The 23,413-nt window shown below is 34.0% G+C and overlaps 1 pseudogene; it reads left to right on the top strand.

The window, feature by feature from the left end:
• Positions 1–8,083: 8,083 nt before the first annotated feature.
• LOC149214861 (FRIGIDA-like protein 3) lies at positions 8,084–22,354 on the top strand (annotated as a pseudogene).
• The last annotated feature ends 1,059 nt before the right edge of the window (positions 22,355–23,413 follow it).

The following is a 23,413-nucleotide window of genomic DNA, read 5'->3' as shown; positions in this document are numbered from 1 at the left end:
AATAGCACAAGGATCTATTAAAATCTTAAAACTTGTACCATCTGTTTTCCCTGATGTCTCTAGAACAATGGATTAATGCTCATCCTAACAGTGGTTTATTGTTGCATGTATTTGATGGGCATTGTCCAAATCCCCCATTGTGTTATATTGTTGTGAATGTTTATATTTTGCTTATAGTTGAGGAAAATCTCTCTCATAGTGTGTACGTCCACAAGTCAAACACCCCCTCTTAGGAGCTTGGCTTCCACTAACAATTGAGCTAAAAGATAGTCTAGAACTTTTCTAGTAAGATCCAACTTGTTGTGCTAAAAGATGTTGAGGTGTGGCATGGAACTATTGTATGAGGTGATATTGTTGTGTATGGCATGGTTGTTGTACTGTGGATCATCATTTTTGAGTGCCTATGGTTCCCTACTGAGCATCTTTGGTTGTTAAAGATTGATACATTCTAATGGTTTTTACAATATGTGCTAGTCCCACCAGTAGTCAAAGTCATTGTGGCTCTATGTGCTCTTAAACATGTAGGCTTTGGTGGCCTACTATGACCATTTCTCATAATATCTTCCTCAACAATAATGGCTCATTAAACTTCCTTGTGTATGGTGTAACACATTAAAATCCTCACCTTTGCTTGGATGTTGTAGTCCAAACCATATACAAACTTGTTCAATATCAATTTTTCAGTGTTCATGTGTGGATCATATCTAAGTAACTTCATAAATAATGATTAATACTTTGGTATGGATTGGCCACCCTATCTCAAGGCATTGAACTCATTTAGTTTCCTTTCATTAAACTCCTCTAAAAAATAATGTTATATGAACTTGTCTTCAAATAATCCTTAAGCCAGTAGAAGTGTCTTCTACCACAATAGTGCACTTCCCTTTAGTTAGAATACACCCATTCTCACCTTTAGGTTTTAGGTGTAGTCTCTCAAAGCGAACCATATGGCCATAATTTTTATCCATGCTTTTGTTGCTTAACCATCCATAGATCCCCAGAATTTTAGAAATTTCACATTTTCCAACTCTTGGTGTGTATTTTTATTGGTCGAGATTTGGGACCCTTTAGCATGAGTAGAATGTCCTCCATGTTCTCACTCCAAGCAGTTATTAAGGTGTCTGAGATGTGTTGAAAATATCTCATCGTGTTTAGTACTTCCCTATCAGAAATATGTTCTTCATCTCTAAGTTAGGATACAAGTGTAGGATATGAACTAGACTCCATGTTGCATCATCTTACAACTATACCCCTTCCTCTTCTTCTTCCATCCATGTTAACTATTACAACAAAATCACATTCACATTAATTTCATCATATATAAAAACAAATAATGTGGAAAGGTTATAATAGTTCCATGGTTATAGTGTATGAATCGAGCTTTGATACCACATGTAACATCCATTACAAGTCGTGATCAATCATTACAAATTCCTTGAAATAAAGAACGATTTATTTAATATCTTGAAGTTTAAATTTTTAATAAACATCAATTTAGTATTGGATGAGAATCTCTCAACATCTTTCTATATATGTCTTATGGTTACCTCCTTGACTTCTCCTTGGGTACTCTTTTCTCTATGGACCCCTGCGCTGTAATGAAGTTGTAGGATGAATTAATAACTCTAGTAGTATGGAGAAGAGCTTCATAAATACCAAGAGATTTCCACTCTATGTAATCTCCACACACACCAAATTCACAACAAAAATCAACTTAGGCACTCAAAGAAAATTTCACATTAGGACAACTGTCCAACTTTAGGGTGCAAAAAAAAGTGAGTCTCCTAGCTTGGACTTCTTTTATAGGAGTTTTTGTTGTTGTCACTTGTCTTCTCATGCAAAATTATCAATTTCTTAAAATCCAAAATTATTATTATTCACCTACCAGTGTGTTAGGATTTTATCAAGGATCTCATGAATTTCAATTTCTTATTTTATTTAAAAAGAATATTTTTTGTCACCCAAAACATTGTTCCTAAATTTTCTCTTAGTTGTCCCTTGATCCCTTTTCAAATTCCCCTATTTTGGTTTTCATATGTTTCTTTAACTTGAGAACTATTAGGTGTCAACTGATGTCTCCAACTTTAAGAGCCTTTCTTAGTCTTACTAGTTATTATAGGAAGTTTTTATGGAACTATAAAAATATGGTAGCTCCCCTCACAACCTTGCTTAATATTTTTATCATGATAGCTTAAAATAATTCCTTAAACAAAGGATTTCTTCCCTTGACAAAGCAGAAGGAAAGCAGTGTGATTTGTGATATCTTGGGATGAGCATGGATAGTGGAAAGAGCCGGAGACCCGAGATTTGGGTTGTGGATGCACGCAGTAAGGCGTGGGAAATACACTAGAGGCAATATTTCCTGGTAGAGATGATGTAGTCTATGGATGTGTATTACTACTATTGTGTACATGTTGTACATGTTGTGTTGTGTAGATGTGGTATTGTGTCATGTGTATTGTGTATTCATTGTATCATGATGTGTATTTCTTGTGGTGTGTTGTGTGTACGTATATGTGTTGTGTTGTACACTATGTATGTGTATGTGTTGTGAAGGGAATTGGTTCTTGGCATCCCTGGAGGCTATGGGTTTGAGCTTTGTAACAGCTTGGGTTTCCTGGAGGTTGTGGTTTGGAGCCTTATAGCAGCTTGGGTTCCTTGGAGGCTATGGGTTGAGATAGTAGTCTCGGGAGCCCTGAACAGCCTAGGAAGAGACCAATCTTGAGTCGTTGATATTGAGGGAAGAGGCAGTATAGTCTCTGGATTCCCTTGATTGTTGATATTGAGGGAGGATGTGGTATAGTCTTTGGATTACCATGTTGCTTTGGATGAGAAGAGAAGAGAAGGCACTCGGTGCTGGCTGGGTTTGGAAACTAATCCAGTGTTTTCACATGGTTAAAGAGAAGAGAAGGAACATAGTGCTTATTGGGTTTGGAAATTGATCCAGTGTGTGAACATGGTCAAAGAGAAGAGAAGGCATTAGGTTCTTGCTGGGTTTGGCAATCAATTTATTGTGTGTATGGAAAGGACAAAGAAAAAAGGTAGAAGAAAAGAACCATTTGAAAGATAAGTATCAGTGTTCTATTTCAGTTCTTAATTTCAAAATTATGCATATATTCTATGATTCTTATTTATGATGGTTGAGTTTTGAGCTAACCGGATGTGATATGTTTATACATGATGATTTGATCAAGGAGCTAAATTGACTTGTTGTGACAGGAAGAAAATATAATTCCAAATGTACCTTATTGATGAGCTATCAATGAGGTCTGATTTGAATTTATTACAACTCCTTTCAAGTCTAATGGAAGTTAAGTGCTTGGTACAAGAAAGCATGGAAATGCCCAGTTTGGGTGGTTGGAATTGGATACAAGAGTGTTAACAACAATAATAAAAGGAATTGGAAAATGCAACAATGTGTTGGTAAAGCATTCAGGATCAGGTCCATTATGGGATATTGGTACCCAATAGTGTCCACTGATTTCCATGAGCATGCTACGACCAGTATGATGGTTTTGAGGCAGGGATATGCTTTATTTTGGACCTTCTGATGTGAGGAAACCTTGCCAAGGGATGCATCACTCAAGGGGCTAGAAAGCAGAGAAGGGGACACTAGGGAACTTAGAAGGTGAGTGACTTCATGGAAGGGGGTGACCGGATTTCTCGAGGGATTGGGAAGCAGAGAAGGGAAGGCCAGGGAATATTTTTTTTGAGTCATTATCATTTCTAGATGGAATCAAAAGCACATTGGGAGTGTGCCCTGGAACAATGAGTTGGTAACTAGTCACTGAGAGAACAAGTAGCGCAAGGATTGTAGCGCTGGACATTACATGCAAGCTTTGATTTTGGCATTAGATTGTGGACTTCCTAGGATGTAAGTGAATCCTGGTACTACTTTGAGGGTGGAGCTGTGAGCCTATGGATTCCCTTGTCGCAGATGCAAGCATCATATCCTTTTATTTGTTGGTTAAAACAAATGTGCATATGTACTATGTTTATATCATGGTAAATAATGTATCGAGTTGTGTTTATAAATCTCCGTAAACAATATGTTCATTTGTTGGTTGAAGCAAATGTGTATAAGTATATATGTGTTGTTATTGTAAATATTGCATCAAGTTGGGTTTATAAAGCTCCATAAGCAGTATGTTGTCATGTTTTCAAAAAAAAAATCATTGTAAATATTGCATCGAGTTGTGTTTATAAAGCTCCATAAGCAATATTTTTTGTTGTTCATGTGTCATCGAACACCGAGAATGGTGTTCCACTAAGGGGGAGGGGTTTTTAACAGCCTTAGGTTATATATCCATGTAAAAAGGAAAAAATCAACCAAGGTTATGGGACATGTATTCCAAGTTGGATGGAGGGTAAAACATCATAATAGGCATCACTTGTGGTTTATTATTGGCTATGGAAATTGATAAAGGCAATGAGGCAATAAATGGAAATTTAGTATGAGAAATAAAGGAAAATAGGATAAAATGAAGATGAAGAGACACAAATGTGCATGCAAGGGAAATTAGAGGAAAAAGGAAAGAAAGAGACTAGACATCAATGATAAAAAGGAACCTAAGAAACAATTGACAACTTTTTTTCTCAGATTTTGATCAGGTTTAGAAAATGAGAGAGAACAAGCAAGGAAAGCAAGGGTGCAGAAGAGGAAGTTTGGACAACTACAAGTAAGGGAAAAAAATAGTTGTGGATTTGCAGGTAACAGTGTGCATGTGTGATTTAGCATGCCTGGATTCGAATGCATGGTACATGCATTTGGTTATTTTGTTGTCATTAGCACAGAATTTTCCTGAATTGGCAATAGTTTTCAGCCTTTCCTTTCCATTTCCTAGATAGTCATGATGCAATGGGTTCTCTAGTTTGATTAAGCTTTGGATGGTCAGAGGGCTTGGATCCCATTGAGGTGGTCTCAGGAAAATTCCCAAGGGTCAAGGGTGGAGATGGGACTTCTCCTAGAACTCTTAACAGATGGGTGGAGACAAGAAAATTCCTTTGGAGCTGGTGAAGGAAGTCAAATGCATCCCAGCTTGTTTTGATGTTAATGATTTCTGAATTGATTTAGGTTAAATCACTATGGTTGAGGGTTGAGTTGGTTTGGCCTTTGGAAGCCCTGGTTGGTTCTATTTTGGTTTAACCCATATGATCCCACATTCATGCTTGGAATATGGCATGGGTTTGATTAGCTAAAAGAGAGATTTAGTTCAACCCAATCTATGGTCGGGTGGTAAGTGGAAGTCCCTGACTTGGTTTGCCTTTGCATATTATTAATATGAATTATTTTCCTATTGTGATCTATGAGCACATGTAATGGTTATTGTTTGGCTCTTATGGCTGGTTTATCATGGATTTTATTATGGTTATATGTTGGTTGTAGGCATGGTTAAATGATGTGTTCTTGTTGTAGATATTTTTCATGATATGATGAGTTATTGAATGGTTAATGTATGCATCGTCTAACAAGTGTTGTTGAAGCTATCTTGAGAGGGCATTGAGCCTTCTCAATGATTCTCTGATAAATTTAAAAAGATCATGATCGGATATGCATTCATGACCTGTAGCTACTCCATTTACTATATGTTTTACTAAATGTCTATCATGTATTAGGCATGTCTTGCAAAAAATCTAGCTCTAGTATTAATTGTTTAGACTTGTGATTATCCTAGATCTAATTCTGGAAAATTTTGGGTGGTACTAGGCAGTGGCCTGTAGGCTAGCCCTGAAAAAGTGGCACGGATCTCATAACCGCACCCTTTGAACTGGAGAATTTCGATTATAACCACATGCAGGAAGGCTCATGAGAGTGGTTACAGCCTTCCAACTACATGCATAGTGTGTCAAGCATGTGGTTGGGGTGTAAATCCTGAGAAGTGAAATTTCCATCTCAGGGAATGATCACCAATGGCCTTTTTTAGTCACCTGGGTGATCTAGTGTCCCTGAGGTATAGTAGTATGTTTCCGTTTAGTAGACCCCACTTCCATAACTAGAACTTGGAGGTCGAGTCATGTCATGGTAACATTAAGCTCATGTTTACCCTAGAGATCTTATAAAAACGAGTAAATGTGGGATGGGGTGGTTACACTGCCTGTGTCGAGTATTAAAGAAAAATTCTTAGGTGGTGTGGCGTTGAAGATGTCCATGAAATACTCACTCGAGCATGACGACACACCAAATTCTAGCGTGGCAATCACTTGTGTCATTCCTCATTGTATATTGGAATTCAAATTCATGTCTTTGGGTTGTTGTATATTGGAGTTATACATCATGTTTGTTATTCGATGTAGGCTAATTATAAAAAATGTATAGCTTATCACTAATCATTTGATTAACTTTTTTATCACTTATGAATGTGTGGAGAGAAAAATCCTCTTCGCACAATGATAACTTATCATTATGGACCATACCTTTTCCTTGCCAATGATTGCAGAATGCACATTGGGAGGTGCATGGAGCACACATTCCTCGTCACCACATCTCTCACAGTAAAAAGTATAGATCTTAGAATACATTAAACCATATAGAAGTAATAGATCTTAGCATACGCACAACCATGCATAATCGATCTTGATGGTAAATTTTGAATTTAATCACAAATACAAGACCATAAATCATTGTTAAAAAGGCCCAAAATTTTCTTATTTCCCTCCCACGCACCTTGTTTGAATCATAATGTTAATTGCCGAAACAGAAAGCGTTCTGTTATCTAACTGCCTCTGACGGAAACAAAACAATTTGCTAATAAGTATAATTTTTGAATTTTAATTATGATGATAGACATGTTTATTTTGGAATAGGGCTTCCAAAATTTTAATTTAATTATCAAGTGGATGGTTGAGATTTAACCTTCACAGAAAATTCTAGAATATTCGTAGTAGTATTCAAAAATCAAAGGTTGACATTTATCTCTGAAGTAGTTATGCCTTTTTTTCCATTTTAATTAATTTGATTAATTTAAAAAATAAAATAATATATATATATATATATATATATATATATATATATATATATATATATATATATATATATATATATATCATATGAACAATTTCTATATGAAAGGATTTGTGGTTTCTTGACCCACAAAGCCATGGTATTGACCCACGATATTGTAACAAAGTCTATTTACAGATTAAGAATCTCCATGATAAAGAGGGGATGAATCATCATAGTTAAGAATCTTGTTACATGTTTTTCAAAATATATGTGTTTAACTTATATATTAATTTATTCTAATAATAATAATAATATAAAATATAGTTATGATATATATTTAAATAAGGAAAAAAAATTGATTCGTGATGGTCTGGTACTCCGCAACTCTTTCCTCTTGGTGGCTAGAGTTCCCTAGCCACTACAGATTTCCCCATTTATTGGTTTTGCCGACAAAGGCTTGCAAATGGTACCCCTTGACACTTTGTGCATGGAGTGTTCACGATTGATATGCGTCTCTTTCTATGTATTTTTATCTCTCAATAAATGGAAAGAGATCTAATTTTTATATCAGGCATGTATTTCATGAGGTCTAGAGGCCTCTTTATCACTCCATGGACTCTAGATTTCAATCCATATTTTGAGATTATTATTTTGGTAGTGTGGGTTTGGCTGCGATACCTCCCTCTTCATATTTTGGGGCTTGCTGCACTAAAAGACATAAAAAACAAGTTTTCCCACTATTTAAATAAAGCAGAACCAAAAGGAGGTCAATTTTATTGTGCTCATACCTGTGTGGAATTCAACCTCAATGAAGGTTTATCGAAGGCTCTAAAGATAAATATAGGAGAATGGAGTCATATCCAGGAACTAGACTATGAGAAGATTCCTTTCAAGTGCATCAATTACCATTCTCATGGGAACTTTTCCAAAAATTTCCCCCAATGGAGAAAATGCGAGGAGGCCCTAGCTCATGTTTCTAACGAAGTTAGTTTCTAGCCAACACACAAGCAAAGAAAGAATCAACAAAACAAAACAACAACTCCAAAGAAACATGTTGTGGCAGATCCAATCAAAAAATCTTCCATCAGCAAAAACTATTTTGAGGATCTTCAAGATCCAGAACAAGAGGAAGATACCCCTATGGATAAAACCCCAAATGAAGATCAAAGAAATACAGCAGTGTCGGTGGATAATAAAGGGAAAACAACTTCACGGATTGATCCTCTAGGTTCAGAGTCACATTTTGAGAAAAGAGCATTGGAATGTATGCCCTCCTCTCTTGTAGAGATGAAGAAAATTTCCCCAAAGATTTACTGAGAAGTTATGGCAATTAGAACAACTCATGAAAAATCATGCACTGGAGGCAGTGCTGAAAACTCCATCTCCTTGAAGGAAGTGGAACCACCTCTCACAAGAGGTAGGAAATCCAATAAAGAAAAGTGAGAATGTGAAATGGATTCTAACTTGGCCTCGGGATCCCAACTCCACGTGGATTCTCTACTCCAAAATCCTTCCAAATAACATAATGTATTGTTTTTGCATCCTCTTATGCTCACAATATGTAAGAATTTACTCTTGTAAACATGTAGAAAGACTCAGTAATAGAATTTGTGGAAAATATTGGGATATGTCTTCCATGAATTTCATCATTACCCTAATGGAAGATCCCATTGTAAATGATAATGTTATGAATTCCTCATGTATTTTGTTGCAACCAAGCGCATATTTAAAAGAATACGTTCTCATTTTTGTCACAAAAAAATAATATATGTAGCTAATTCTTATGATTATTTTTAATTTTAGCAATGTTAGATGTATCATGAAATAAGTGTTTTGATTCTTATTATGGATTCATGTCTATCAACATTTATAACCATTTAATTTATCACGGGGGCTTCACTCAATGAACCTCTGACATATCACATGCATTTGTGCATATTAAACAATACCCGTAATTTGAATACATATTGGAAAATACCTATAAAAATAACATTATTTAAACCCCTACCAATATGAACCCAATACACCTTCCCAATTTAAAAAACCCCTACTTTCACTAGATATTGTAGGTATCCTTTTTTTCATTAACATTTTTTATACCCATTTATATTTTTTCATTAACTTTGAGCTCCATTCTTTATACCTACCAATATAAAAACTCGTTACCCCTTATTATATGCTCAATATATTATTTCATTTTTCCCTCAATATATATCCCCCAATATGAATGCATGTGGCATGCTATTGCTCCCCCAGTGAATCCTCATGTAATTTATATGGTTGTGCTAGTAGGTAAAAGAATAGAGCCTAGTGATCACAATTTGAGTTATAAAATTTACTTGTACAAAATATATAATAAAGAATTAATTACATTTAAATGGTTAACTTTACTTTTTTCAGAGAATTATTTTATTTTTTATGCCAATAGGCATGTCGATTTTGGAATAGGACTTCCACGATTTTAATTTAGCAATCAATAATTATTAGCAAGATGGTAGAGATTTAACTTCCACGTAATATTCTAGAATATTTTTAGTAGTATACATAAATCAAAGATTGAGATTTATCTTCAAAGTAGTTATGTCTTTTTTCCTTTTCAATTAAATTTATTAATTTTTAAAAAATGTTACATAAACAAATGTCATATGAAGTGAGTTATGGTATTTTCGGCATGTGGTATTGGCCCATGATATTGTAACAAATCCTATTTAAAGATCAAGAATCCCCATGGTAAAGTGGGGGTAAATCTCCATGATTAAGAATCTTGTTCCATGTTTTTTAGGCATATACATGTTCAACTTATATATTAATTGTTTTTATAATTAATAATAATAATAATTTAAAATAAAATTACAACTTAGTCAATTTTTATGATTTTATTTTATTTTATTTTATTTTAACAATGTGAGATGTATCATGAAATAAGTGTTGTGATGCTTATTATGAATTGGTGTCTATTTGTGTTTACTAACCATTTAATTTGTATAGTTGCACTAGTATTAGTTAAAATAAATTTATTAAAAAAAACATTTCTATCTCATAACCATTTCTTGAGTAGAATTTTTATTTCTATATCCTCCTTATTTAATGAATTGAAATTTTATATTAAAATTAATATAATTAAGGATATGGTTAAATGGTAATGTATTATGTAATGATGGTTGATTTTATGAAGCACCAAATCAAGGAATTGCTCAACAACAAAGCCCGAAGCTATTACAACAAAGCTCATCTTGTTACTTGTGGGAATTAAACTTAAATGAAGAATACAATAAACATTCCTCCCAACAAATATATATATATATATAGCATGTAGGTCCACTATAAAACCAATCCACTATAATGTATTTATTTAACCCATACATATCTTGATTAGAATTATAATGTACATACCCATCACATAAAAACATCGAGTTCTTGAAAATAAGAACTTGAGCCAAATTGTAATACCCCCATTTTCACCCTGTGATGCTTTGGAATACATTTAAAGAAAAGTACGTGAGCCTCTAGAGAATGCTTATGTTGCTTCCAAGAACAAGTACAAGAAAGTTGAGTTAAAAGAAAAGAAAATTATAGCTCATGGTTTACAAGATCATTTACTTTCTTATTTTGGAAATTTTAATAAGTCTAAGGATGTGTATGATAAGCTGACCGACATGTTCATGACAAAGAAAAACAAAAGACTAGGCCCTCCTAGCCTAGTCCATTTACTTCTACAATATATGCTAGCTATTGGCACTCACTCTCAACCATCCTTGTTGATTGTCAAAGCTTCATCGCCTTTGACTCCTCCTGAGTACACTCTTGTTGGCATGGGCTTAAGGTATATCGGGAATGTACTGGATAAGGTTATATATAAATTGTAAATGTATAATTATAATGAATAGAGTTGGGCCATATGAATTTAAATAAATGACCCCACAGGTTAATGATGTAAATATGCATGTATGAGTTACTAGGTTCATAGAACTCACGAAAACAGCTTCACTAGTGAATCTTTAGGCATGCAGATGTGGTATATGTGGTAATACTTTATTTATTATATAGTAGACCCAATATGGGAATTAAATGCTAAAAAAATGTTAATGTTGGAATATAATATATAATGGTCTAAGATGGTCGCACAGAGCACAAGAAGTGTTATGATTCCACAATATGAGAAGATGAAAGTGTGCCTATAAGAAAGTAATCCTTTACACCCACTGTTAGCCAAGGAACTCATATATTTTTTATCATGTGCCTTAAATGGACTCATGCACATCATTTTGACTTAGAATACCAATAATGAATACATATAGAAGCTAATGAGGAATCTACCTTGTGTAATTATGAATTTATGGTTATATTACAATCAATTTAGTGAAAATTTGAAGAGACCTCCCTTTTATTTTATGGAAAATCACTCTTGTTCTCGTGGTCATTGTCATTTTCACTATTTTTAGGTGCATTCTAAGCACAAGAATTCCCCTTGCTACATTTTTAATAGTTACTCATATCAAAAGATGAAAATGGCTAAAATCAACATTACGAAGAATGATTTGTATACCTTAGATGGGAGATAGATAGGTTATACATGAGCATAGAGGTTCAGAAAGTTAGGGAGTCTTCACCCACTATTTATTATAGTCTGTTGATTTCTTGAAAGCCAAAGTTTTATGTTCCCGGGTTATTTTGAGAAAAAATTCAACATATTGGATTATTTTTTCCTATATTGAAGGGCATTAAGGGGATGGGATTCTTGAGGAGATAGGTAGACAATGGAAAGACCTTACCTTGTGTTGTGTAGGGCAGGCTAAAAGAGTTTTATGGTTATTTGATGGCTGTGTAGGAAACCTAAAGTGCTATAGTGCGAGTAATTTTCCTAATCCATCAAAGCAATTGGGTTGAGTAGAGTAAATTAAGCTTGTGGATTGGTTCCTTTATCCTACTTGTCTCATATCTTAATTTGGGGATGGCATGTGCATTAGATGCGTATGGTTGGTGGAAAATTACTCATATGCAACCAGTGTATTGCACTATATTCTATTAAAAGCAAGTGTGCATTCTCTTTTTCTCTCACAATCTACAATTGAATCATATTTTATGCTATGAAAATATATGAATTATACATGTTGTGTGTATGAATGTGCTTGACTCTAAACATGGGCATAATTGTCATAAATTTCAAGTTCATTTATTCCAATGCATTTTATTTTTTTTCCATTCATGCATGCAATTGAAATCAATTTGTGGTGAAATGGTGCCTCAATGGGTTTGAATTTTAAATGGATTACAAGTATTTTCTCATTCCTTGGTTGAGAGTGCAGGGAAGGGAAGTATTCACACACATCAAATTATTTGTCACTATCAAATTTATTGTAAAACATTTTTAATAGGAAGTTGAAAATCATCTTATAATTTACTAATAAGGTAGAAGATTTATTGGATGCAAGTCTTGAGTTTTATATGCATTAGTAAGATAAAATATTGTAAATAGTGTATAGTTAGGTCAAATATTTTTCATTTACATATTGTACTTACGATATAATAATGATTTATTACAATGATAGGTGTGTCTATTTTGGAATATGGCTTCCAAATTTTAGTTTAATTATTAATGATTATTAGGTGGATGGTAGGAATTTGACCTATTAATGTCTATAGATATTTACCAACCATTTAATTTATATGATTGCACTAGTATGTAAACTAATTATCATTATATTCTCATGCTCATTGGAATATGCGGGTGATTATTGTCATTATAAGAAAATAATCATTATTCATTGCAATTTATAAGGACAAGTAAGAATGTTAATATGTATAAATATATAGCAATCGATAAAAGTTAAATGGTGCATATACACCATGTTTATTTACCTTTCCGAAAATTTTAGAAGAGTGGAAATTATGATATTGTATAAACTTAGTGAAACGGTGGAAAATTTTAGATCAATGGGAATCATGATGGTGTACAATTTGTGAAGTCGTTTAAAAGGAAATTATAATATGTTACAATTTGTGAAAGGCTACGAAATAAAAAATATTCATCGTCTTAATTTAATTATGAGAGAATTTTTAAGAAAAAGAATGGTGTGATTATGTATACAATTTTTAATGGTTTTTTTTAAAATGAAATAGGATGATGAATAAGTATAATTTTTTTTAAATATATAATATTTGTGTTTATTTAGATACATGATTAAGGATGTTTTTAGTGTTATTGTTAATATTTGAAATAATTTATTATTTAAAAATAAAATTTAATAATATTTTTTATTTAAAATTATGTTAATATTTGACGAGTATTATTAGATGTTTTTGGATCATAAAGGAATAATTTAAAATTTGCTTTGTGATTGTGTTATTAAAAAGAAAAAGCTTAAGTCCATGGAGCCTTGGATAAACGGTGATCAAGTGCTATGTTAAGGCACTCCTTGATGTGAAATCATTAGTTCAATTCCTCGCCCCGATCGAGGTGATATATTGGGCATGATGAAGATGTAGTCCTTGCAAGTTTACAAACAAACAAAAACCAATCCTTATAAATGAACTAACAAAATTCACCAATACACCATAATTAATATTATTAGTAAATCTAACGATATAGCTTCAAATTTCAAAATCAAAATATTACAATAAAGATAAAATCATTATTAGCAATGATTCCTAGTTCAATAAAAATAGTAGATATTTTTTCTAAATAAAAGTTATAGTTAATTATGAAAAATTCAAATAAATAAATTATGATTAAAATTTTAATATCCAAAATAGGGGTGGCAGAAAGGGGAGGGATTCTTGGTAATCCCGCTAGAATAGTGGAAGTTAAATATGTTTGTGGTTTGGGAAGGAAGACAAACAATCAAGCCGAACTTTATGGACTCTTTCAAGGCATCGGTATTGCCAAAGACAAAGGTATAAGAGATATCATTATTTTTGGGGACTCTTTGATATCTATACTATATCTCTCCAAACCTACCAATCCAAAGGACAAATCCTTATCCCAAATCTTAGACAGAATTAAAAGGGTGGCAAGCTTCTTTCAATCTAAGGACTTTTTTTCACATTCAGAAAAGTAACAACCTGGAAGCTAATAAGGAGGCAAATAAATCTTGCACTTTGGGTGAAGCAATCTTAGACATAAACGACTCTCAGAATTTTCATCGTATTCCCTAAGGTCCTATGATTTTCTCCCTATGCTCTAAGTATGACCCATTTTGTGACCCTAAATTGATGGACTCCCTTTATTTTCCTCTTGAACTCTTGTGGAAGATAACCTCTCATTTAAATTCCCCCCCTCCCTAATCTGTTATTGAATGTTAGTTTTGTTGTGTTAATTTCAATTACAGATTTATAAACAAATACTTGTCCATTGCTTCCTGTGAATAGGTTTCCTTAGATTGTTTATGAATGTAAACAGGTAAATTTATCACGTTTAATGTGAAAGACATGAACAAAATAGCATCAAAAACAAGGGTTGAACAACAGTAATGAAAAGTACAACAAACCATCAACATGAACAATTAACACAGTGTTTTGATGAAGGAGTTCACCCCTCCTGGGCTACATCTCCTTAGTCCAACTTCCATGGCTTGAACCTCTGTATTAGCTCAATATGGAAAAAAATGTTGTTTGCAAAGCTCTACTACTCCTGAAACCTGTTTCAATGTGGTCAGAATGTCGAAATCAGCTAGGACCACATTTTCCTGAGCTCAATTTTAATGAAATTTGCTCCAATTATGCTCAAAACTACTTTTCCCTAGAAAATCTCCTCCAAAACTGGAGGAACTCTAGTTAAGCCCACTATTTTTGGAGTTAATGCCGAAATTGGTGTTACCACCAAAAGCGTTGTCGAATTAAACTCAAGTTTAATTAATGCTAAGCGCAATTAACTGGGTGTTAATCCGAGTTAATTAGCGCTAATCACGCGGTTTAAAGGCTAACTGTTTCCATTTGCGCTGGCGGTTTAGGCGGAGGTGTCACATGGTGGCATTAATTGTCATGTGTTGTGGTTTATGTTGGCGTTGTTAGTGTTGGCCACTAGCCATTACGTAGCCTGACAGTTATACGATGTGTCACATGTTGCGGAGAGTTTGCAGTTGTGGTGTACGTGTTGTCCGTCGTTTGATAACGTTAAGCGCGCAGTTGTGTTAACCCGGACCGCCGGAGCGTTCACATGGGGAGGGCTGGTAGAGGAGGTCGTGGGGTTGAACCCCGGTGCCTCCATAAAAAAAATTATAAGCGCCATAACCTAACCTTTGGGGAGGGACACGTGGCGACCTCCGAGCTTGTCACTTGTGCCCTCCTCATTGGTCAATTCTTCATCCAGTAAAAATGAGCCATGTCACCACACTTACCAACCAACCACCACTTGACACTTGGAAAATTTTGATTGAGTCGTTGACCATCGTTGACCTTGCACAATCACCTACCATGTCAGCAGTACGGACTATTAACTGTGCAGTGAATGTGCATTTTTTTTTAAATTTGTCCTATTTGGCAAAGAGGACAGAACTCAATAACTTCCTCATACGAACTCGGTTTTCAGTGAAACAAGTTGCGTTAGGATCATTTCACCGAGAAAGATGTGGTCATTTAGGTTTCAAGCCATTATGAGAACTTTGATTTTTGAGCTAAATATTGAGCGCCTGATCACCCCCTTGCCTCCCCTCTCCTTGCAACTCCTCCTCCCTCATTTCCCTGGCTACCAAGTCCCCCTCCCTCACTCTCCCTCATCCCTAACCACTTAAATACACACCTTACGGATTCACGTCAATCTCATTTGTCCTCATGCCTTTATGATGAAATTTATTATGCTCTCTATCCTTTCTTTCCTTGACATAGTTACTCATGGGTTTCGATGCCATGTAGTGAGGGCATGCTCACACTCACATGCTCGCATTCTTGATAATATGAGGCTAAATCCTTGGTGTATCCAACTCCTCATATTCCTAATGATTTTCAAGAGTCAGTGTTCGAGCGAAATTAATGGTGACAGGAATTCAAACATGCGGCAAGATAGTCAAATTGTTGACAAAATGGTTTGCTTCCTATTTCAAGCTCCATTTTGTTTCTCAGCAAATTAGTGCTTTAGTTTGTGGTCAAGGATTTGGGTAAAAGTTAGGCTTGTGTATACATTTGTGGTGTCTAGATGGGCTTCTTATGTTTTCCCCTGTGAAGAGCTTGTTTCAACTCTGTCTCTAATGTCAGGGGATTCCCAGGCCCATCACTTTTGTACGTGGATTATCTGGAGGAAAGGCCTTCCAGGCTCGCAAGGTTCTTCTTTTAACCATGGATCTACGTCTCCCTTGAACACTTGGATCCTTCTTATCACTCATCTCTGAGGTATCTACAAGTTCTCCTCACTATATTTAGAAAATTTCCAAGCACCTAGATAGAAAGTTCAACCTTCATAATTTGGATAATGGCATCATTTTTTATGAATTTTCTCTGGCTTGCTCGGGAAAGTCTTTGGTTCATGGAAGCTCTAATCCAGCTTAGAAGCAGGTTTTGGTATGCGAATTTGATTGTTTGTGGGACTGCCAATTGGCAACATCAATTTGTCAACCTATGAGTTAGTTGCGCGTATATTTGTCTTCTCTGGCACACCAAACTCCTTTTTTCAATGGACTCTATTTCAGATTTGGATGCTCCAATGAAGGATAACCTATATGCTAATTGCAAATTCGAAATTGAGGTTTTGCAGCAAGAATTATATGAATTACGGGTGAACTTATGGAAGTTGTACCACTCTCAGGTAGCACAAGAGGATCACTCGTTGGCCCTAAAGCAGTAATTGGCCAAAATGGAAGATGAAGTTGACACTCTCAAGGGAATACTCATAGACCTCATGCTCACCAAGGTTGTGTTGAATCTTCGAGACCAACCTATGGGCATTCCCATCAAACTTGTTATTGACCTCAATGAGCCAACTCCAGAAGCCGAATAAGATTTAGGTCTTTTGTGCTAGGCTATTGTTATGAATGGTTCCCTTTTTTATGTTGAAATCCAAAAGAATGGTTCTATTTACATTTTGTAAATTTTGATCATCATTGATATTTTTTATAGCAATGTATTCTTATTATGGGCAGTAGCGTCAGATATGTCTTTAGGTTGAGAAAGAGTCATGTTCTATGTCGGTATGATGGACTGGAAGTGTCTGTGAGTCTCAAGCTGTACTCCCCATGTATCTGTTGCAACTAAGTGCAAACTTACTAATAAAATTACTCTTTTTTGTTTAAAAAAAAGTTTAATATCCCAAATATAAAGATTGAAAATCAAACCCAAACTTATATCTAAAAAATCATAGAATCAATATTTTTATAGATCAAGGCTTTTGTGATTCATATTGTGTGTAGAATTTGTTTTCGAATCCATCGCATCGACATTAGTTAATATATTAACGTTTCGAGCCATCTTATGTGGTTCATCATCACGGTTAATTAAAAATGTGAAATCTGATCTCATTAAAAATAATATATGTATATAAGCGTCTACAGTTGGTGAAGAAAACAAGAATAATAAGTCTAAAAGTAGAGGAGAAATAAAATAGAATAAATAATAAAAATGATAGAGTTATTAATAATGTATAAACAATTAATGTGAATATAAAAATGCAATAATAAAATATATAAAGTAATATGAATGTGATATTGTATTAATACAATATATAAAATATTAGTATTAACACATATAGAAATAATACTACGATGAAATGTGAAATATAATATTACATACAAAATGTAATGATGTGAAAGAAAAAAAAAATATTAGCGTAAATACAAAGAATATTGAAATAGGGTTTATTATGAAATAGGGTTTATTATGAAATGTAATGTAATATATAAAGTATTAATAATAGTGTATAGGTATAGAAAATTAATTTTAAATTTGTTAAAGATCTCATTGATCCTAAATGTCACAAATGAGTTTATTAAATCTCTTGTTCATGCAGGAAACCTTATATTGGAGAGATTAGTCAATCCATTATAGCTAGGATTCAAGAACATTTTGGTGACATAAAACATAATCGTTCTAAAACCTCAGCATTAGTCGAACATTCCAATAAAACCAAATATCACATTTGTATTGAAAACACATGTGTCCAGGCCAACACTGATCACTATCACCATAGGAAATTTAGGGAAGCTATTGAGATAGGTAAACACTTTGATAACATGAATTAAGATGATGTCTAAAAAATAAGTGAGAATTAGATTCCTACATTAACCTTCAAATTTGTCTCTATTTAGCCTCTTTATATATTTTTCCTCTTCCCCAAATTCCTTTCCTCTATTTATTATTATTTTCGTCCCTTTAACATTAATATATTATACTAATTTAATTATTATTTTCCTCCATTAAAATTAATTTTCTATACCTATATACTATTATTAATACTTTATATTTTGTATTACATTTGATAATAAACTAATTTCAATATTATCTTTGTATTAATATTATTATTATTCATTATTACATTTTATAAATAACATTAAATTTCACATTTCACCCTAATATTATATTAATATTATTTTTATATGTACTAATACTTTATATATTGTATTATTGCAATATCACATTCATATTATTTTATATATTATATTATTACATTTTTACATTCACATTAATGCTAATATTATTATTTTTTTTCATCGTTACATTTCACCCTAATATCATATTATATTATTTTTGTATGGGCTAATATAGTATTATACATTGTATTATTGTAATATCACATTCATATTCATATTATTTTATATATTGTATTATTACATTTTTACATTCACATTAATTTTCGTACATTATTGATAACTCTATCAATTTATCATTCATTCCATTTTTTTGTCTTTAGACTTTTATTATTTTGGTCGAATTGATTGATTCTATATATATAAAAGTTTCACATTTTAATTAATCATGACGATTATTCGCATATGGTTCTAAACGTTGATATACTAGCATTTGCACTAAATGTTGCAAAGGAAACGCCGTAAGGCATAAATTGAGGAACAATTTCGACATGGGAATGGGAAAATGTACATAAGATGCAGATATGTAGCATAAATGAGACCCTAAAGATGTATAAATTGAAGTTTATTTAGGGTGCCTAAGTCTATATTTTTTTTTAATTATTGAATTAATATTGCATATAAATCTCATAAAATTCAACCAACTTATAATTGAGGGCTCTGATCTCTAAGTTTGACTTTGGGTCATTAACATGGTAATGCACTGTCTCAACCACTAAACCACATAACAACAAACAAAAGACTACAAAATGTTATGATCATTACTATAGTAAACCCAATGACTCTACACACAATAATTTATTCTTTACTCGAAGAGAATATTGCTTAACCATATCCACAAAAAGATTGCAAGGTGGAAAGCATTATTCAGAACAGAATCTCTGTTATTATAACTTGTAAGTTGTAGCATTGTTCCAACCAATAAAACTATCTTCACATTTTGGAAGATCAAATGGAAATAAGTTTTGAAGAATTCAATAAAAAACGTCCAAGATCATTGGATCACATGATTAATGGTACCCTGTCCTATGAATCTAATATTTTTATGCACTTACAATTAAGGGAGAAAACAAGGTCCAAACAATGTATACCACAGGGACCAATAAATAGTATATTTGATAATCCTTGCTAGGATCAGAAAAAACAACATTACTTCTCCTTAAATCCTTCACAATAAAATTATACAATTGTTGTACAACACAAGGCCCATGCTGTTGTCAATAGTTCTGATTGAGAATGCGACCAGATTCCTTCAATCTCATACAATGATTAATGCACCAATTATACAATTGTTGTACAACACAAGACTCATGCTGTTGTCAATCAAGCAATAGTTCTGATCGAGAATGCGCCAGATTCCTTCAATCTCATATAGTGATTAATGCACCAAACACAGGTGTACTAGTTGCAACGACTTTTATATCATTTTACTGATGTTGTCATGTCAAAATCAATGTGATACAATTAAGTCACCTTTAAGAAGAACCTCATTGCAATTTCTATACAAGGATGTCTGTCTTATCATTACTCATTCTAATTTCACCTCTTTTATTGTCAGACTTCACGAATTAGACTCCAAATGCTTGCTTCATCCACAGACCAATCAATTACCTTTTATAAATATTTTGTTTGAGCATTGGAACTCAATAACATTTACAAAATTACAAAAAGTTTATCTCCAATCAATTTCTTTTCTTTTCTTTTTCTTTTTCTGATTTCCACTTATTATTGTTATATAAATATCTAAACTAATTTTATAATACTTTAAAAATAGAAATTTTTAGATATTATAATCCCTAAATCCTTTCTTCCCATTCTTAATGACTTTTGCAATTGGAAATAGGGCTTTGCAATGAGGTTCCCTCTGCATTAAACTCTGCAACTGACCCACCACGGTTAGTGTTAGAGTCCTTGGAGAGGTTTTATTCTCTTGAACAAAAGTCAAGTGACAAGAAATATTCTGGCTCCCGGCTCTACGTCGGGCCTGTACATTATTACTGGAATCTCTTGTACCTGTTTTAGCAGATCCTATTTTGGGTGTTGAACATCCAGTTCTGCCCTTAAATATAAAGGAGAAAGCCAAAAGTATTGCACATGAATGGAAGTCGAAGATAAACCTTGAAGGAGATGTTGCCAATGGCAATTCGTTGGACGCCCAGGCCTTCTTGCAACTTCTAGCTACTTTTGGAATTGCGTCAGAGTTTGATAAAGATGACTTATGCAAGCTTGTTCTTGCAGTTGCACGGTGCAGGCAAACACCTGAACTCTGTCGTTCCCTTGGACTTGAATCAAAAATGCCAGGTTGGTTGGATGGTGTTCTGTAATGTTAGCCTCAATGGCTAGGCTGGCAAAATTTCCATCCATTTTGGTAGATAGGCTTTTTGTTGTTTTTCTGGCATTCATGGCTAGCTTGGTTTTTTTGAGGGACTGGTGGATTTTATCAGTATACTTGGTTGTGGCTGATTGAGTTGAGGATAAATTTTGGTAATCCTGGCTGTAGTAAACCTTCCCAACGTTTTTTGTTTAGTCCAGTGAACGGGTTTCTAAGTTGACGGGGTTGGTAGTCTTTTCTTTAGATCTCAACATTTCATATGCAAGGCAGATACTGAGTGGCCTCTACTAGGTAGACATCTTTTTATGAGGTAGAAATTTGTATGTAAGTTATTTTGTTGATATTAATAAAGGCACCTGAAGATGATCAGCTATGGTAAAGTGTCATAAGGCCTTTCATGAGTGGGGAACTGTTTACTTACGAAAATGGTCCCAAGCTGACATAGCTGTTATCTTTATTGACAAATCCGTTGAAGTTGTCTGTATTGTTTTTTCTTTCACAGTAAACTGTCTTTTGGTATTTCAAATGTTTGTGACATATTCAGATTAACTGAAAATTTTGTGACAATTTCATGCAGATGTTGTAGAAACCCTGGTCAATAGTGGAAAACAAATTGAGGCAGTCAACTTTGCTCATGCATTTGGGTTGAAAGAGAAGTTTGCACCTGTTCCTTTGTTGAAGGAATATCTGAAAGATGCTAAGAAAGCTTCTCAGGCAAGTTTAAAAAGCGGGAATAACTCTACTGTTGCACAAGTACGATTGTATTATTGTTATACAAAATGTCTTGTTATGTGATGATCATTTTGGCTTAGTATTGTTGGTTATATCAGAAGTTCCTTTTTTGACCGATATTTTTATTTGGTGCTACAGAATGAAGTAAATACAAAAGAGCTTTCTGCTTACAGAGCTGTTATAAAGTGCATTGAGGAGCACAAACTTGAATCGCAGTTCTCACCAGATCCTCTTCAAAAGCGTGTAGCTCAGCTAGAGAAAGCTAAGGCTGACAGAAAAAGGTCTGCAGGTGTTGTTAAGTCTCAACCTAAGTGTCCTCGTGCTAATGGAGGAAATGCTGGTGTATATATGCCTCCGTTAAGTGCAGATGAAAGAACTCTAACTCTTTATGCTTCTTCCAATGGTGCAGACAGAAGCTTTTATAGGTCTTTGGATAGAGTACAATATTGTGGTGCAGCTCCAGGTGTTACATCCTACAACCTACAGGGCCAAAGTGCATATGACAGATCAAACCAAGGATTATATGGAGCAGGCTATGGTGTTGGAAATAGGACTCCAGTCTCGCTCTCAAGGCCATATATGTATCCATCAGATAACATGGGGCCTTCGTTGTTGGGTTCCGGTTCTTACAATTCCTCTACTAATTACAGCAACCATCACTTTGGCAGTAGACTGCCTGCCCCTCCTCCAGCTTATCAGTCTTCTTTTATACATTAGGTAGGTACGGTGCTTATCTTACCGTGGTCAAGCAAGTTCTGATCTTATCAGGCCCCATAAAACCTTTTCTATTGGATGTGGCTGGTAGTAAGCACTTAGCTTTGAAGAGGTTTTTTGACTTTGTTTCTGTAAATCTTAAAGATTGGCAAAGTTCATTTGGCAGCGTTTCACAATTTTCAGTGGTGTTTTCTTCTATTAAGGAATCTTCTATTAAGGAATTTTATTTTTGTATGGTATTGAGTGCTTCATCACTTTCCCAGGTTACTATATACTGTAGTGTTTACAGTTCAAAGATGATTCTATGCATAATTTTGGTATTTTTTTATTTGTTTGACAAATCAGAGAGGATCAATCTGTCTCTTTGTGGAAGATTAAAATTTGGTGAATAATATATCATTTGTGATCTTGTTCGGAGCTCATAACACAAGACTTTCAATTGCATTTGTATGTCGAGGGCTGGTCTTGTGCTGAATATGATTTAATTGTCCACTTGCACCTTACCTCATTGGTACCTGTTTACTCTACGCCTATGAAGCGAATCAGATTTTATTTTGATTAGTCCAATTGTAAGGCTATTTTTGAAACTGGACCCTGCCCCTCTTAAGCTGCTGCATGATTTAAATCCCCCTTTTTGAGCAGAAATGATTTGTAGTACTAGTGGTATAGTTGTTATACCCTGCATTAATATTTTTGTGTTCTCTGTAACGAGGACAAAGCACATTGGAGTTATATGTCCCATCTAGAACTAGCAATTGTCTCAAAAGGTACAAAGAGAGGCCGATAGGATTATTAAATTAGAATTGTTGAATTTCTCTAGAAGAGATGTTGGTTCAAGCCTACAAGGAGCAAATAGATTTGATGTTTGGAGTTCTATGCTTTTTAGACACCATATTTCTTTAAATACAACTTAATTTTAGAAAAGTTCAACCCCAATGCAGTTCTGCCATGCAGACATACACTTAAATCGCTATTGGGCTTATGATATTGACAAATTCAAAGTAAACTGGTATACAAGAGAATGTACCAAGCTAAACCACAAGTTACACATCTTCAGACCTAAAAAAGTACATAAAAATGGTTTGGCATATCAATAGCGATATCATAATTGCTTTTCCTTCCACATACATACAATTGCTCCAAAGGCAAGGACAAGAAAATTTTCAGCTCTAGTGAGCACTA

This window comes from Pinus tabuliformis, chromosome 1_1 (genome assembly GCF_031772625.1).
Source record: "Pinus tabuliformis cultivar Carrire ecotype Pingquan chromosome 1_1, CPIR1, whole genome shotgun sequence".
NCBI classification, from domain to species: domain Eukaryota; kingdom Viridiplantae; phylum Streptophyta; class Pinopsida; order Pinales; family Pinaceae; genus Pinus; species Pinus tabuliformis.
Note: the sequence above shows the minus strand (reverse complement) of the source record. Positions and strands in the feature narration are given on the sequence as shown.